At 42.7% G+C, this 6,383-nt stretch overlaps 2 long non-coding RNA genes across 2 annotated transcripts; both read right to left on the reverse strand.

The window, feature by feature from the left end:
* Positions 1 to 1,167: 1,167 nt before the first annotated feature.
* Positions 1,168 to 3,194, reverse strand: LOC129421119 (uncharacterized). Its single transcript, XR_012368483.1, has 3 exons — positions 1,875 to 3,194; positions 1,739 to 1,807; positions 1,168 to 1,358 (listed from the first exon to the last, which is right to left on the reverse strand). It is a non-coding gene; the product is annotated as an uncharacterized lncRNA (long non-coding RNA).
* A 143-nt stretch (positions 3,195 to 3,337) lies between these two features.
* Positions 3,338 to 3,939, reverse strand: LOC129414911 (uncharacterized). Its single transcript, XR_012368369.1, has 3 exons — positions 3,788 to 3,939; positions 3,652 to 3,720; positions 3,338 to 3,580 (listed from the first exon to the last, which is right to left on the reverse strand). It is a non-coding gene; the product is annotated as an uncharacterized lncRNA (long non-coding RNA).
* Positions 3,940 to 6,383: the final 2,444 nt, after the last annotated feature.

The following is a 6,383-nucleotide window of genomic DNA, read 5'->3' on the forward strand; positions in this document are numbered from 1 at the left end:
GACTTCATAGTTTTACTTTCGTATAAACATAAACATGTGATCACGAGTTCACAGGTAAAAGTAATGAAAGCTATACTTCCTAGCAACATACGACAACATAAACAGGTGATCACGACGTCATTTTTTATTGTCATACTTTAATTTATTATATTGACTATTAACACACATTGTCTAAGCTTTATTTATACACATATATTCATCTGTGCCCGGTGGCATGAAACTCCAAGTGAGGGTTTCCCTGAGGGAGAAAAAATCCCTGAGGTAAGGGATTTCTTTAGAGCGTTGCAACAAATCTTGACCGTCACCCTTACCAAAGAGTATAGAAGAACAAGAGGCGAAACTCTGATTCGTTTTGGCAACAGCCACTAGGTGGCGCTTCAGTAGCGCGGCCGCCATTTTGGAATGAATATTCTCACAGCCAATTCATTCTCAATTCATTCTCAGCGAATCTCACAGCCAAATCAGAACAGAAGCGCAATAGTAAGTTTCTTAAATTAAAATTTTGTTCACTTGCTACACCTACACTAAATGCTGTATTGTCTTGTATGTATGTGTGGCAAGGTGATATACAAAAAGGGAATTACAAATTAAACTAATTTCCGACTACGCCACCCGGAATACACCGGGAAATTAAACCATAAGGCACGAAGGTTCGTTGTCAAAGATGGGGCGAGAAGGACAACACAAATATAGAAAAATATATAAATTCTTTATTTTATAGAGTAAAAAAATAATCGTCCCTCAAGAGTCACAATTTAAGCTTCACAACACATACGGAAAAAAAAGACAATAAAATTAAAGTGAGAGTTGCTGGCAGGGATTGTGTAGTGTACACCCCACACTCAATACCGCAAAGTTAATGAAGCACTGCAAAACAGCAAACCGCAATTTGTGAATTTCAATCCCCAGCCAACGCATCCCACTTCAAACAAAATACAATCAAAACAATTAAACTTAAACAAAAAGACAGACATTAATAACTAAAACATAAAACAAAAAAAGCATAATCAAGGCAATTTAATAAACCGACCATAAGCAGCAGCTGAAGGTAGTTGGGTCACGTGTACTCCCAGCGACCAGAGAGAAAGGCTGCACTTTAAAAGCAGGATAAAAGTGTCAATTCAGACCTTCATGATCACAGTCACGTAGTCAAATGACGTGGTCAAGGCCGTCAGCACCCCACCTCAGTCCTATAGCAGCCTAAAGGAGGGCAATATCATTGTCGCGGATTCGTGAGCGTCCAACTACCAAATTGAGCAAATGAGACCCAGGCAAGGCAGCAGTGCAGTCATCCCAGATTAACACTCGTCCCATTTAATGTGGTTACGGACACCGTGAAGGCGTAGGCTACATGTCACCTGCCAGGCACAGAACACTTAAAGGGATACTTCACCGATTTAGCATTCAGCTTTGTATCTGTAGAAACCCGGCAGTATTACTGAATGACCATGTTTCCCTCCATCATTTCCCCCTGAGAGGAGAGATATCTGCATTTTGGTTCTGCAAAAAAGTCCTCCGATGATGCAAAAATCGTCATATTACATCATCGGAGGACTTTTTTGCAGAACCAAAATGCAGATATCTCTCCTCTCAGGGGGAAATGAGGGAGGGAAACATGGTCATTCAGTAATACTGCCGGGTTTCTACAGATACAAAGCTGAATGCTAAATCGGTGAAGTATCCCTTTAATTACATAACATACTCAAATACCCGGAATAAACGATGGTAAGGCACATACCAATTAATTCCCAAAGGTTACGAACATCACATACTCGGTGATGAGACACCCGATGGAAAGAGCATTATCCTAGCACAAGTATAATAAAATTAAAACTGTACACAAACACAAATTTACGTGTGCAGCCAACACTTACCATTCATTCATAAAACCCGCGTCCGCCAAGAGGGCGGTACCACTGGATGACGCATCTCGCTCCGAAACCTCTCAGGGCTTTTATACCCTCTGAATCAACATCCAATTGGTCTGGTTTTACCACACGTTAACCAATGACTAAACGTCATCCTGCTACATTCCACCCCCACAATATGAATCGTCGCCCCGACGATTACTTAACTACGGGTCTCAATCGCCAGGCTGGAAACCAAGCTACCCCGAATTAGACATGACGTCTGGAAAGAGCCAAACACACGCTAAAACCCTCCCTCTACCCTAACGCAAGTGACATTACGGTCCACTCCTGACAGCAACCCCAAAACGCAAGAACTACTCCTGCGCTCTAAAATCCGCCCGGTGGTTCCACCGCACACTCTGCGAGACCCCACCTGACAAAACAATAACACTGGGGGGGATTATTACATCCTTACCGTTCAGTTGAAGCCACAGGCAACCGCTGCTTCAGCAATACCCTAACATTAGCTTCAACTTGCCACTCCGTCACTAAAACGCATTAACAACGGTCATAATTACCTCTGCCACAGGAGCTTCTCCTGGACTTTAAAATTTCTCAGCTGGTTCCACCCCAGATACTGAGGGACCCCAGCTTAGAACATGACCACTGTATAATTAAAAACTAAGGTTAATTCCCTCCCCAATTCCGCAACGACTTACCACCTGAAGTAGTAAGCACCAATCACTGGAACTTTTCCAACCGGACACACACTGCTGCCTTGCCTTAAGAAAAAAAATACACATACACACACACATTCAAGACATATGATACACTTAACCAAAAAGAAACGAAAAGAAAATAATAAAAATTCCAACTCACCCCAAGACTATGACAATCCTGCCGACTATACGCCAAAATGTGGCAAGGTGATATACAAAAAGGGAATTACAAATTAAACTAATTTCCGACTACGCCACCCGGAATACACCGGGAAATTAAACCATAAGGCACGAAGGTTCGTTGTCAAAGATGGGGCGAGAAGGACAACACAAATATAGAAAAATATATAAATTCTTTATTTTATAGAGTAAAAAAATAATCGTCCCTCAAGAGTCACAATTTAAGCTTCACAACACATACGGAAAAAAAAGACAATAAAATTAAAGTGAGAGTTGCTGGCAGGGATTGTGTAGTGTACACCCCACACTCAATACCGCAAAGTTAATGAAGCACTGCAAAACAGCAAACCGCAATTTGTGAATTTCAATCCCCAGCCAACGCATCCCATTTCAAACAAAATACAATCAAAACAATTAAACTTAAACAAAAAGACAGACATTAATAACTAAAACATAAAACAAAAAAAGCATAATCAAGGCAATTTAATAAACCGACAAACAACCATAAGCAGCAGCTGAAGGTAGTTGGGTCACGTGTACTCCCAGCGACCAGAGAGAAAGGCTGCACTTTAAAAGCAGGATAAAAGTGTCAATTCAGACCTTCATGATCACAGTCCCGTAGTCAAATGACGTGGTCAAGGCCGTCAGCACCCCACCTCAGTCCTATAGCAGCCTAAAGGAGGGCAATATCATTGTCGCGGATTCGTGAGCGTCCAACTACCAAATTGAGCAAATGAGACCCAGGCAAGGCAGCAGTGCAGTCATCTCAGATTAACACTCGTGCCATTTAATGTGGTTACGGACACCGTGAAGGCGTAGGCTACATGTCACCTGCCAGGCACAGAACACTTAATTACATAACATACTCAAATACCCGGAATAAACGATGGTAAGGCACATACCAATTAATTCCCAAAGGTTACGAACATCACATACTCAGTGATGAGACACCCGATGGAACGAGCATTATCCTAGCACAAGTATAATAAAATTAAAACTTTACACAAACACGAATTTACGCGTGCAGCCAACACTTACCATTCATTCATAAAACCCGCGTCCGCCAAGAGGGCGGTACCACTGGATGACGCATCTCGCTCCGAAACCTCTCAGGGCTTTTATACCCTCTGAATCAACATCCAATTGGTCTGGTTTTACCACACGTTAACCAATGACTAAACGTCATCCTGCTACATATGTTTTGTTGTTGTTGTTGTTATCAGTTGTGGAATCTAATCATTAGATACACATTTGAGGTAGTTTTTTTCTTGCTTTATGTATTTCTATTTTATGCTACTTTACACATTTACTATTATTAACCAACTCCACTAGGTATGAAATATATTTTGTACTTATTAATCCCCTGGATCCCGCTACAAACATGATAATTATAGAGGTCGGACTCGAGCCCCAAGTTCAAGAAACAGAAGAAAAAAAGGAGGAAATGAAGAGGAGAGATGCCAGAAGAATTGCTGATGTGTGCAGAGGCACGGAGACTCCCGTTATAGCTTTTAATGACACAGCACTTAATGTGGTTCCTTTCAAACCTACGTTAAACGCATAGGCTACTTGTTAGAATATTATTACTGCAGTAAAATAGTTTATTTTGATTATGGTGCCATCGCTGGATAATTTTAAAGTTTTTTACAGAAGCCTGCAATTACTTTTCATTTGCGATATAACAGAGTTGAACGTCTTCACGTATTGATTGACATAATTTGTTGATGTGGGTGTAATGGGGTGACCCTTTTTCTTGTTGGGGTTTTTCTTTTTCGTTCTTGGTGGATGGAGTTGGGCGGAAGTTAAGCTCACGGCCCTTCCTGCCATTTCCATTTATCCTCTGGCATGGTATGCGGGTTGCGTTCGTTTTGTGTCGAAAGAATTATTTATTATGCGTTAAGCATTGAGTGCTGATTCAGTGGCGTAGACCTGCATAAGGGGGAAATTCCCTTTACCTCTTGGCCTGTGGAAGTGCAACTGCATAAATTAAGTGTGATCAAGGCAGTAGGCTATTAGTGGTTTGTTCACGGTGTGATCAAGGCAGTGTTGGTGGTTTGTTTACCAAGGGTCAGTCAACTGTGCTGCAGAATCTGCCCGCTGTTGCTTTGCTGCTGCGGGGTGGCGTTACTGTGATCCGTGGGCTGCGCGCTGGAGATTGGAGAGTGCGCGCTCCAGTCCCATTGACTACTTTAAAGACGCATGTTTAAATATGCTGAGCTTTATGTGAATGAGTTTTATGCGAGCGTGAGCCAGGGCGAGTGTGTGTTTGAATTACTATATTGTGCGTGCTGGGGTGACGATGTGCGTGTTTGAGTGATTCCATTGTGCGTGGTTGGGTGATTACATTGTGTGTGCGCGTTTGAGTGACTATATTATGTGTGTATGGTGAGAGTGGTTTTTGAGTAGTCTATTATTGTTACTTTTTCAGCATTAATGTTATTTTCTTTCGTTCTGTTTCTTTTTGTTTTGTCAACTGTGTGGAATATTGTGAGTTGTTATTGAATAAGTTGTTTTGGTATACTTGTCACCAGGTGACTATTGTAGGGCGGAATCAAAAGTGGCGGAGACGGTTTTTAAACACCTTTTTACTTCCTGGTCTCCCTGACAACCAAATTACAGAAGAACGAGCAACAGGTGCGGCAATTTAATGTGGCAGCTCCAATTGGAAGAGGAAATGAAGACGGGCAATATAAATAGATGTTATGATTTCGGTCTTATTGGCTGCTTTGTCTTTGTTTCATTATGTGTTGTGTTCTTGTTTTGACAGCTCCACACGTGCGCGTCTTCCACCTGGTGATCTCATTATCTCTGACTTCTCTCACTGGCGTCCCGCACCTGATTCTTATTATTGTCCAATCTGGTTTGATTTAAATTCCCCTCGTGTCTTTTGTTCTTTGCAAGTTCGTCTTTGTATGTACCTGCCCGCTAGCTTGTCTAGTTCTAGTCCTGTCGTGTCAAGTATCTGTTTCTCATTTATTGGATTATTCACCGTGCTCTCTGCTGCCTTTGCCTCTTCAGATTCCCCGTCCTGCTGTCAGTCTCTCCCGCTTGGTGTGTCAACCGTCTTTCCTCTGTGAACACTCTGTCTGTGGAATCTCCGAGCGCTTGTCTTCACCTTGCGCTGTCCAGCCGCAGTGTGCTCTCGGGCGCGTAATTCTGCGCTTTACTCGGACTGCTACAGTGCGCTGTCCAGCACGGACTCTGCTGAAGTCTCTGACCGCCTCTCTCTCTCATTGCCCCGCCAGGAATCTCTCTCTGTGTCCCGTGAAGAAAACATCGAGTGTTTACGGATAGTGGATGTCCTACAGCCCTGCTGTGTTTCCCACTTAGAGTGTTTTGACTTTACATACATACATACACACACATATATTACATGAAGACATTGAGTTTTTTCCCTATTATACATACCTACTGATATCTGTGTTTCATTAAAACCCTCTGCATTGGGATTCTTGAGGTGTGTCGTTCTTAACAGGACGAACTTGCCAAGATGGATCCCGCAGAGGTTGATGCTCTCCGGTCAGCGCTCGCCCAGCAGGGCTCATGGTTAGGCCAACACTCGGCCCGTCTTACCACCACTTCACAGGAGGTCGAGGATTTATCCACACGCATGTCCGACCTTTCCTCCCGTCTT

Source organism: Misgurnus anguillicaudatus, unplaced genomic scaffold (assembly GCF_027580225.2).
Source record: "Misgurnus anguillicaudatus unplaced genomic scaffold, ASM2758022v2 HiC_scaffold_29, whole genome shotgun sequence".
Classification (NCBI taxonomy): domain Eukaryota; kingdom Metazoa; phylum Chordata; class Actinopteri; order Cypriniformes; family Cobitidae; genus Misgurnus; species Misgurnus anguillicaudatus.